The following is a 12,339-nucleotide window of genomic DNA, read 5'->3' as shown; positions in this document are numbered from 1 at the left end:
AATTTGTTCTGAAATTTTATGATTAGTGAAATCCCCAAATCTGGAAATCTTTGGATTAGATGTTTCCTGAGGCCCCTTCCAATTCTGATAATCCTTCATTATACAGGTCTGGTCTTCTTTCCATGGTGAACTTGGTGGAGCTGATTTCAAGGCCTAGCCAGAAGCTGACCATTGGCAGTGACTCCACCCTGTCCTGGGCCTGGCAATTGCCTTGATCTAGACGGGCTGCTCTGCTGAGAGGTGAGGACCCAGAGTGGGTGAGACTTCCTCCTCTGGATCCTCCCCATACCCTAAGTCACCCAGCACACCCCCTCCACCCCTGGGTTGCAGACTGGCTGGCCAGGCCCTGGCAGCTCTAGAGTATTTCAGCCTTTGGTCAGAACCGAGCTGTGGAGCTGACCAGGGACAAAGCAGAGGCTGGAGGCTGCCTTCCCCAGTCCCCACCTGCTGGCAGGGTAGGCAGGAGAGCCAAGAATTGCTGACTTGGATGGGAAGTGCTTGGGTGCTTGTTGAGACCCAGGTCCAGCCCATTCTTCCTGCCTTTCTCTCTGTGTTGGAGCTTACTGGCGTGGAAACGGAGCAAGTACCAGAAGGTATCATTGGCTAGCTGCTTGGCTGGCAGTCTGGTTGATTAAATGACTTCATAAATGATTGACTGAATGGATGGATTAATGAAACCCTGACCTATCAGTTCACAGATCTATTAAGTGATTGATCAACCAACTGCCTGGAAGTGAGAGTTCATTACTCCTAACACGCTCCACAGCAGCAGCAAGGCTCTTTCTTTCCCCGGAGGGACTGGGGATGTGACAGCAGAGGGACTCACAGGGGTAATTGAGGCAGAAGACCCTATGGAGCAGTTCTACTCTGCACACATGGGGTTGCTGTGAGTCAGAGTTGACTCAACAACAACAACAGCATCATCCAGATTAACTACTCATTTTACAGGTGGGGAAGATGAACCCCAGTGAGTTCACACAGAGCTGCTTAGCTAAGGAGAGATACAATAATAATACCTTGTTTAAGTCCACTAAGGAGGTTCAGGTCAATAAATATCTATTAAATACCAAACATGGGCCAAGTATTATGGTAGGTGATAGCCTTTCACCCACCCACCTTGATCCTCTGATTTTCAGCCCCATTTTACAGATGAAGAAACTGAGGAATAGAGATCCAAAGCAACTTGCCCATCATCACCAACTAATTAGTGGTGGAACCAAGATTCGATCCCTCTGACTCAAGCCTTGTGCTTCCTGCTCCCAACTGTGTCCTTCTGGAAAGGGGGTGCTGACAGTACTTGCCATGTGCCTGTCAGTGGGCCTGGGGCAGGGGAGGCTGTGGCAGCTCACACAAGACATAAAGGGGATGGTCAGCTCTCTGTCACCTGTCACTCCTGGGGATGGACAGAAGAAGCATGTCCTTCTTTGTCCCTGCTGTTGCCGATTATCTACTCCACCCCCAGCCCCACCCCACATACCTTCTCCTGCTTCAGGACTTTCCTCCCTCCTGGCTGCTATGCTCTGCCTTCTTTCTCTGTGTTTTCAGGCTGGGGCCCAGCCTCTCTATTTGTATGTCTTCAAAGTTTTAAGAGGAAGAACCAGATTGTGCCAATGGGTCAGGTGCTCAGCCTCAGGGTAGAGGGACCATGTGGTACCCAACCTGCAATTTTTGGAAAAGGAAAGGCCTAGGATGGAGCTGTAGGTGTAGTGGGCCCCTGGAGGGTTCTCTGAGGGGATGGGCCCTTGGCAGGGGCCTTGCAGAGGGAGCCCTACAGTGCAGAGGCCCTTACAGGAGAGCCCTACTATGTGCCAGGCATTGGCTGAGTACCATGAGAATCACAGAGAAACAAGACCGAACAGTTACTCATAGGTCCGCACCATCTCGCAGGGGAGACTGACCCACAAAAAACTGAACACCCTATAGCAAAGCCCATGCTGGGTACAAGTACAGTGGGATGGGAAGCCAAGGAGACCTGATAGCTCCTGCCTGCAGGATGGGAGGGAGAGGAGGTCTAGGAAGGTTTCCCAGAAGAGATGTCATTTGAGCTAGGTAATAAGGGATAAGCAGGAGTCAGCCATCCAGGGAATTTTTTATTAGGTGGGGTCAAGTGGGTTCCTACTCATAGCAACCCTATGTATAACAGAACAAGACTGCCCCATCCTGTGCCATCCTCACAATCAATGGTATGTTTGAACCCATTGTTGCAGCTGCTGTGTCAGTCCATCTTGTTGAGGGTCTTCTTCTCTTTTGCTGACCCTCTACTTTACCAAGCATGATGTCCTTTTCCAGGGACTGGTTTCTCCTCATAGCATGTCCAAAGTATGTGAGAAGATGTCATGTCATTCTTGCTTCTAAGGAGCTTTCTGGCTGTACTTCTCCCAAGACAGGGAATGGAGGTGACCTTTGCTATTATTGACACACCACCTCTGTCTTTACATTCTCCAGACCTTAGCACAAGCCCTTCACATACAGTGGATGCTCAGGGGACTGAAATAAGCCTGGAAAGAGACCTATGAGATTATCTAGCACGATGGCTCCCAAACTTGTGTGTGCATCCGAATCCCCTGGAAGGCCTGTTAAAGCACAGATTTCTGGGGCTCACCCCAGAAATTCTGATTTAGAATTTACATTTCTAACAAGTTCCCAGAGGGTGTTGATGCAACTGGTCCAGAGACCCCACTGTGAGAATATTGATCTAGCCCAAACCCCTTAATTTGTAGAAAGAAATAACGAGACCCAGAGAACAGAAGGAACTTGTCCAAATCATTCAGGGAGTCTGAGCAGAGAAACATCTAGAACCCATGCCTCCAGACTGCCAATTACAGTGACACCCTACCATCTCTTGGATGAAATCCCCCAGGGCCACTGTCCTGAGAACAGCCTCCAAAGAAAGCCTTTGGAGGCCCGTGTGGCTTTGGACAGCAGCACAGGTGACCTACTGGCCTGGGAGGGCCACCTTCCAAGTGTCCCTGTGGCTGACCGGCCCGTCTGCCTGGCCAACTCCTTGTAACTGGGTATGCTGCCAGGCTGGCTTCCCCAGTGACCCAGTCTGGTGCTAGCACCAGCCCAGACTGGGCAGAAGGGTCAGCCTGGAGCACAAGGAGTTGGCAGAGTGGCCAGTGGAGAAGCATCTCACAAGTGTGGGTCTCTGCAGCAGGAATCTGTTGGAATGGCTGCTCCTTGCTCCTACTTTTTAAGGTGTGCCAGGCTGGGCCCTGGCGCTTACCCAGGTCTCTGCTCAGGCTGACGGACATTTACTGGACCACTTCTGTGAGCCATGCAGCATTAGAGAGGATGACCCCAAAGTGCCAGACTCCTTAATCAGCCCCCAGTGGATTTTAACCACTGGAAGGAAATGCCAAGCCCATGACAGATCAGTCCCCATCTCAGAGCTGAGCACAATGGAACTAGCAGGATTCACCCAGCTTCCCCCAAGTGTACCACCCCTCTGTTGGGTGGTACCTGGGGACTCCTCATAGCCAGCTGCTCCTTCTGGGCTGCTCCTTAGCGTGCGCAGCTGACAGCAGCTGTGTGCATCCAGCCCCCTCTGTGCCCGGAAGCCCCTACGTCCTCCTCCTGAAGCAGTCTTTCTGCCTCCCTACAAAGCTGCTGTCAGTGCTCTGCTAGGGGTGCCCATGCGGGTGTCTCTTCTCCTGCTCAGTCACACTTGTTACAATCACCACTTCCATCTCCTCCTTGGAGGAGCCCTGGTGGCACAGTGGTCAAAAGTGCTTGACTGTTAACCAAAAGGTCAGCTGTTTAAACCCACCGGCCGCTCTGCAGGAGAAAGATGTGGCAGTCTGCTTCCATAAAGATTATAGCCTTGGAAGACTATGGGGCAGTTCTACTCTGTCCTATAGGATCACTATGAGTTGGAATCAAATGGATGGCAGAGGGTTTTTTGGGTTTTTTTTTTGGTATCTCCACCCTAAACTGAGAACATCAACTCCAAAGAACATGGAGCTCTAACTACAGAGTAGGTCTGGACTTGACTGTGGTTGCTCTTCACCAAGAAATCGGAAAACCGTTTAGCCTGGATGAGTTTAGAAAAGCACCTCATGCCTAGATTTGTCGGGAGTCCCTTTATGGACCCCTTCCTGGCTTGGTGTCACTCGCAGATCTTCACGGGGTCCCCTCTGGTCACCCTGGGCCGATCTGGACTGGCGTGGTCTTTTCTACATGGAAGAGCTGAGAGATAGTCTTTCTTTAACTGCTCAGAGCCCACAGTTTAGGAACAGTCTACGCTACCTTTCGATATCACTGTCCTCCTCCATCCTGACTTACCAACGTGGTGCAGAAACTTGAAGAAGCATGAGTCCTTGCTCCAATGCAGGAATGACACTATCTGCTCGCTGGTGCTGACTGGCAGTGGGAGACTTAGGGCAGGAAAACAGACACACTTGCTGAAGCCATTGACTATCTGCTTAACTCCCAGAGGTGATCAGTGACAACAGTGCCCTGAGGTTTTGTTTTGCTTTTTCATTCCCACTTATGTGTGGGCTGCTTGTCAGCCAGCAAACTCCTGTTGAAATCCTGAGGCTCTGCCAGCCACTGGGGAGAGATGGGTGGAACACAGTTTTTGTCTTCAGGGCGTTCACGTACTACCTGTGTGACCGTGGGCAGGTGGCTTAACCTCTCTGAGCCCCAGTTCTCTGATCTGCACAATGAGGGTGGTAAAAGTATCTACTCTGAGGAATGCTACAGGGATTAAATGAGATAATGCTTATATAAACACTTGGCACAGGTGCTTGCCTGTAACAACTACTCAATAAATGATGACTAAAAAACTGTCCTGTGGTGGCGCAATGGTTAAGCACTTGGTTGCTAACCACAGGGTTGGCAGTTTGAACCCAGCCAGTGGCTCAGCGGGAAACAGACCTGGCGATCTGCTTGCATAAAGATTACAGTCTAGAAAAGCCTATGGGGCAGTTTTCATCTGTCACATGGGGTCACTGTGAGTCAAAGTGGACTCGAGGGCAACTCGACAATAGTCAAGAAGTGCAACAAGAGAGGAAAATACAATGGGCTAAGGAAGCACCCAGGAGGGGGGAGCTGACTTAGCCACTTAGCAAACTTGAAGAGAGGGGAATTGATGAAGGTTTCAAAGAGGAGATCGATGAAATGCATCATAAATACATAAATAAATGGGGGAGAAGGGACATTTCTTCCCTACAGAGGAATTCCAAACAATATGTATAGATACCCCCTGTTTTAGTCATCTAGAGCTGCTGTAACAGCAATACCGCAAGTAGATGGCTTTAACAAAGAGAAATTTATTTCTCACAGTAAAGTAGGCTAAAAGTCCAAATTCAGGGTGTCAGCTCCAGGGGAAGGCTTTCTCTCTCTGTTGGCCTTCTCATCAATCTTCCCCCGGACTTGGAGCTTCTCAGCGCTGGGACCCCTGCCTGTGTTCCTGACACTGCTTTCTTGGTGGTATGAGGTCCCCCTATCTTTCTGCTGGCGTCTTTCTTTTATATCTCAAGAGATTGCCTCAAGACACAATCCAATCTTGTAGACTGAGTCCTGCCTCACTAACACAACTGCCGCCCATCCTCCCTCATTAAATCACAAAGGCAGGATATACGACATATAGGAGAATCACGCAGTACCCGCAATCATGGCCCAGCCAAATTGATACACACATTTTTGGGGGGACATCATTTAATCCATGACACCCCCCCTTCAGGAGGCGGAGTTTAATTCCCTTCCCTTGTAGTATGGGCTGGACTTAGTGGCTTACTTCCATCCAACCAATAGAGTATGGAAAGGAAAAATAGTAACTTCACAGAGAAGAAACCTTGCAGACGGCAGTTTAACGAAGTGATGAAGGTTAACATCACCTGGGATAAGTTGTGTTGGTATTTTTTAATGTGGTACAGAGGCCCTGGTGGTGTAGTGGGTAAGAGCTGTGGCTACTAACCAGAAGGGTGGCATTTCAAATCCACCAGCTGCTCCTTGGATGCCCTATGGGGTAGTTCTACTCTGTCCTATAGGGTCGCTATGAGTCGGAGTCAACTTGACAGCAATGGGTTTGGTTGTTTTTGTTTTTTTTTGATACGGTACAATGACAAGCACACTTCACCTCTGTGGTATTTCTTTTCAAAGACCCTGGTTTAATGATGAGAAAACACCAGACAAACTCAAATGGAGGGACACTCTATAAAATAACTGACCAGTACTGTTCAGATGGGTCATGGTCATAAAAAGTAAGGATTGGAGGGGGCTAAGGAGCCAAGGGTTAAGCACTTGCCACTAACCACAAGGTTGGCAGTTTGAACCCACCCAGAGGCTCCATGGGAGAAAGACCTGGCGATCTTTTCCTATAAAGATTACAGCCTAGGCAACTCTGTGGGGCAGCTCTACCGTGTCATATAGGGCCACTGTGAGTCGGAATTGGTTCAGTGGCACACAACAACAACTACGAGAAGACATGATGACTAAATGTAATGTGATATTTTGCATAGGATCCTGGAACAGAAAAAGGATATTGGAGAAAAATAGGAAATAAATGTGGTGTTAGTGGTCTTCTCTCATCTGTGCTATCTGCCATAACCCATATACCAGAAGTCCTTGAGCTGTGACTCAGGCTAGTTAGCATCTCCATTGCAGCACGTACATCAATTCAGTAATGAGTAGAGCCTGCTAGAGAGTCATTCTGAAGTTTGTGCCCTATATCAAGGATCTACTAAGATAGCAGCCCTAAAGGCTGGCCAAGAGGCCAGGGGAAAGAGCCTCTAATTTCTTCTTCTTAAGTAAATGCGCTTAGTATTTCCTTGCTCATATTCAGCGGCAACATAGGCCCCAAACCCTCTTGGCATTGGGAATTGGCCTTGACTGGCTCACACAGGGGTTAACCACTGGGAAAGTGAGGCTTCAGCAGGAAATACTAACTTATCACACCAGCCTCCCACCAGAGGAGCTTCCTCACACTCCCACTTCCGGCCTGTGCACTTACTGGTGAGGCTCATGTGCTAGGAGCTTCCTGAGGCCCCAGGGCCCTACTGGCATCTGGAGACCCTGGCCCCTTCGGGGCTCTGGGGGAGGCCTGGGGAGCCAGGGCAGTCTGCTGCGTAGAAATCTCTTCAGCTGCAGGAGGAAGGACTTTCTAGGGGCAGTGTCCCTGACCTGGGTAGGGATCATGTGGCCTCATGGGAAAGCCTGACACTGCCCCCAAGTGGGAACCTCTGAACTTGATTTTGTCTGATCTCAAGGTCTGACCCCAGCTCTCAGGCCACTTGCCTGAACCTGATTTTCCTCCCTTTCCAGGTATTCGACAGAATCCCAGTTAAGAGCCTGACACACCCCGGGCTGTGATTATAATCCCATATATATATTTACAAAGCTCTTTCTGCTTCATGATCTCCTCAAGATCACCCAAGCGGGATCAGTATCTCCACAGGTCAAAGGAGGAGGCCAAGGCTTAGAGAAGTTGAGTGGTTCAGCCAGTCTCACAGCTACTAGGTGGCCAGCTCTAAACAGAACTCAGATCTTCTGAGATAACCTTCCCAGCACCTGGCTGGGAGCAGACATTCCATCCAAAATGATTCTGTAACATGGATGTCATCCATGGACACGTGGGATAATGGAAAGAGCTTTGGAGTTGCCCAGACCTGGACTGCCAACATTTGTCTTTGCCGCTGACCAGCTAAGCACCCTGGGTCTTTGGGGTCAGCACATGGACAGAGGCTGGAAGCATGTGCCCCCAAGGGTGGACCACAAATGTATCCCACCAGTCAAGGAATAAGACCTAGAGAAATGAGAAAGTGGGCTGGGCTACCAGGAGAGCAGCAGGGCTGGGGACAGAGAGAGGAGAGAACTGGGTGTGAGATGCGGAGCCAGGTAGCAGGAGGCTCAGGGCGTGTGTCAGGCTGCTCATGTTTTACCGAGCAGACCTAGTGGAGACAGCCCTTGCTTGCAGTGGGCTGGACCTGTGTGCCTGCCCAGACATGAGAGAGGGGACCAGCTAAAGGCTGCATCCGCTCCCCACATGGAAATCAATATCACTTGTTTCCTCTGGCAACTGAGCAAGAGCGCGCCCTCAGCATTCTGCTAACTACTCCTTAAAATACAAAAGCAGGTTTTCCAGATAAGGAACAAGAGGCATTCTCAATCGAAGCAAAAGGTGGGATGAGATCTTAAGGGAAAGCAGATACGCAGGCCTTGGAAAATTTGGGCTTAAAAATTCTTAAAAGATCAATTTGCATGTGAAGACTGACACAGCTTTGGGACTTGATTAAGAAAATGCTTTATATCCATGCCAAACACTGTCAGGACCAATACTAGTACTATTAACAAGAGTTAAACAAACCAATCATCGTTGTTGTTAGGTACCCTCGAGTGGGTTCCAACTCATAACCACCCTATGAACAGTAGAAGGAAACACTGCCCGGTCCTGGTTCTGCACATAGTTGCAGCTGCTGCGTCAATCCATCTTGCTGAGGGTCTTCCTCTCTTTTGATGACCCTTTACTAAGCATGATGTCCTTTTTTAGGGAGTGGTCCTTCCTGATAACATGTCCAAAGTATGTGAAACGAAGTCTTGCACTTCCTCGCTTCTAAGGAGCATTCTGGCTATACTTCTTCCGAGACAGATTAGTTCCTTCTTCTGGCAGACCATGGTATATTCAATATTCCTTACCAACACCTCAATTCAAAGGCATCAGTCCTTTTTGGTCTTCCTTATCCTTGTCCAGTTTTCACACGCATATAATGCGATTGAAAATACCATGGCTTGGGTCAGGTGTACCTTAGTCCTGAAGGTGACATCTTTGCTTTTTAATGCTTCAAAGAGGTCTTTTGCAGCACATTTGCACAATGCAATATGTCGTTTGATTTTTTTTTTTTTTTTGTACTTGAGGTGAAGGTTAACAGGGCAAATTAGTTTCTCATTTAACAATTAATACCCATCTTGTTTCGTGACATTGTTTGCCAACCCCCAAGACGTGTCAGAACTCTCCCTTTTTCGACCTTGGGTTCCCCATTTCCATATGTCCATCTTTCCTGTCCTCTCCTGCCTTCTCATCCTTGCCCCTGGGCTAGTATACCCATTTAGTCTCATATACATGGTCGAACTACGTGTTTTATCGTTTCTTTTATCGGCCTGTCTAATATTTGGCTGAAGGGTAAACCTCAGGAATGACTTCATTACTGAGTTATAAGACTGTCCAGGGGCCATTCTTTCAGGGTTTCTCCAGTATCTGTTAGATCAGTAAGTCTGGTCTTTTTTTATGAGTTAGAATTTTGTTCTACATTTTTCTCCAGCTCTGTCTGGAACACTCTATTGTGATCCCTGTCAGAGTAATTGGTAGTGTTAGCCAGCACCATCTAGTTATGCTGGACTCAGTATGGTAGAAGCTGTGATAGTTGTGGTCTATTAGTCCTTTGGACTGATCTTTCCTTTTCTTCATTCTTCCTTTCTCCAGACAGGGTGGGAGCAGTGGGGTACATTAGATGGCTGCTCACAAGTTTTTAAGACCCCAGAGTCTACTCACCAAAGTATGGTGTACATTTTCCTTATAAACTATATTATGCCGATTGAGCTAGATAACCCGAGACCATGGTCCCCAACCCTCAGCCCAGTAACTTGTTCCGTCAAGGAGTTTGGATGTGTCTATGAAACTTCTATGACTTTGCCTTGGTCAAGTTGTGCTAACTTGCCCAGTATTGTGTACTGTCTTACCCTTCACCAAAGTTACCACTCATCTCTTGTCTAGTTAGTGTTTTCCCCTCCCCACACCTCCCCTCTCTTGTAACCGTCAAAGATTATTTCTTTCTGTGTGTAAATATTTTCATGAGTTTTTATAACAGTGGTCTCATATAGCCCATTTTTTGATTGACTTATTTCACTCAGCATAATGCCCTCCAGATTCATCCATGTTGTGTGATGTTTCATGGATTCATCATTGTTCTTTATCTTTGTGTATTATTCCAATGTGTATATGTACCATAGTTTGTCTATCCATTCATCTGTTGATGGGCACTTAGGTTGTTTCCATCTTTTTGATATTGTGAATAGTGCTGAAATGAATATGGGTGTACAATACATCATTTGATTTCTTGACTGCTCCTTCCATGGCTGTTGATTGTGGATCCAAGTAAAATGAAATCCTTGACAACTTAGATCTTTTCTCCGTTTATCATGATGTTGACTATTGGTCCAGTTGTGAGGATTTTTGTTTTCTTTATGTTGAGGTGTAATCTATACTGAAGACTGTAGTCTTTGATCTTCATCAGTAAATGCTTCAAGTCCCCTTAGTTTTCAGCAAGCAAGGTTGTATCATCTGCATATCACTGGTTATTAATAAGTCTTCCTTTAATGCTGATGTCTAGTTCTTCTTCATATAGTCCAGCTTCTTGGATTATTTGCACAGCATACAGACTGAATAAGTATGATGAAAGGATACAACCCCGACGCACACCTTTCCTGATTTTAAAGCACGCAGTAACTATCGTTATGTTCCAGTGGCTGCCTCTTGGTCTAAGTACAGGTTCCACGTGAACATAATTAAGTGTTCTGGAATTCCCATTCTTCACAATGTTATCCATAATGTGTTATGACCACACAGCTGAATGCCTTTGCCTAGTCAATAAAACACAGGTAAGCATCTTTCTGGTATTCTCTGCTTTCAGCCAGGATCCATCTGACATCAGTAATGGTATCCCTGGTTCCACGTCCTCTTCTGAATCCGGCCTGAATTTCTGGCAGCTCCCTGTCGATGAACTCTTGTAACTGCTTTTGAATGATCTTCAGCATGATTTTACTTGCATGTGATATCAATGATATTGTTTGATAATTTCCACATTTTTTTGGATCACCTTTCTTTGGAGTGGGAACAAATATGGATCTCTTTCAATTGGTTTGCCAGGTAGCTGTCATCCCAATTTCCAGGCATAGATGAGTGAGCACCTCCAACGCTACATCCATTTGTTGGAACATCTCAGTTGGTATTCCATCAATTCCTGGAGTCTTATTTTTCAACAGTGTCTTCAGTGCAGCTTAGTTTTTGATCATATGCTACCTTCTGAAGTGGTTGAATGTTAACCAATTCTTTTTGGTACAGTGACTTTTTGTATTCCTTCCATCTTCTTTTGATGCTGTTTATCACATATATGTGCCAGGCACTGTTTATAAGCACACTTTCTCATTTATTTTTTGCATAGACCTTCCATTGTAGGTATTATCCATTGCAGTCAAGTAGATTCCAACTCGCAGAGACCCTACGGGACATAGTAGAACTGCCTTATTGGGTTTCCAAGGCTGTAAATCTTTACGGAAGCAGACTGCCACATCTTTCTCCCGCTGATTGGCTATGTGGGTTTGAACTGCCAACTTTTTGGTTAGCAGCTGAGTGCTTTAACCAGTGCACCACCAGGGCTCCTTATTGTAGGTATTATTATCCCCATATTACGTACTTATTTTTACATATTTTGCAAACTCACACATACACTTATTCAATTTTTTTTATTAAAAATGTATTCAGTATTGTACATATTATGTAATTGCAATTTGATCTTTTCATTGTGGAGTCTTCCAGGCCCGTGCTTACAGCCCATGCTCATTGGTTTTATAGACTTTCAGGGAGCCCACTTAACATCCAGAATCTTCAGTTTCTTCAACTCTAAAATGGGAGTAATAATACCTGCCTGGCAGAGTTGCTTTAATTAGAGATGACATTCTATAAAACCTGCCATCAGCAGGCATTCGAAACAAATCAAAGCAGTTGCCACTGAGTACATTCCAACTCATGGCAACCCCATGTGTGTCAGAGTAGAACTGTGATCCATAGGGTTTTCTAGGCTGTGACCGTTCAGAAGCAGATTGCCAAGACTTTCTTTCAAGGCACCTCTGAGTGGGTTAGAATTGCCAACCTTTTGGTTAGTAGTCAAGTGCTTAACTGTGTGCGCCATCCAGGGCCCCCCATCCTCACCTAGAGCAGCTTATTTTCTCGGCTGAGCTGGGCCTGCCCCTCCCCTCACAACAGAATCAGTTTCTGTGTGTGTTAGGGGAGAGAGACTTTCTTTTTTATATCTGGAGAGCGAGACAGTTGAGGTGCTTCATACTATGAAGCTGCATTGATCAACCCAGCATGTGGGACCTCCGCTCAGAAACCTTGGCAGGGGCTGGAAGTCCCACGTGGGCAGGTGGAGGCAACTCTGCTGTAGTAAACAACGTCCCTGAGCTTGTACCCCAAGAGCAAACTCTCCTACAACAAGGCCTTGGAACCAGACTTTTCTGACACATTCCCACACCTCACTGCTCAGAACATTTCAGAGAAGCAATTGGAGACCATTCAAGTTCCCAGCCCCTCTGGCTTCCTGGCTCCAGTTCATAAAGCTCTGG

The sequence above is a fragment of the Loxodonta africana genome, chromosome 12, assembly GCF_030014295.1.
Source record: "Loxodonta africana isolate mLoxAfr1 chromosome 12, mLoxAfr1.hap2, whole genome shotgun sequence".
Classification (NCBI taxonomy): domain Eukaryota; kingdom Metazoa; phylum Chordata; class Mammalia; order Proboscidea; family Elephantidae; genus Loxodonta; species Loxodonta africana.
The sequence above is the reverse complement of the archived record's forward strand: the minus strand, read 5'-3'. Positions refer to the sequence as shown.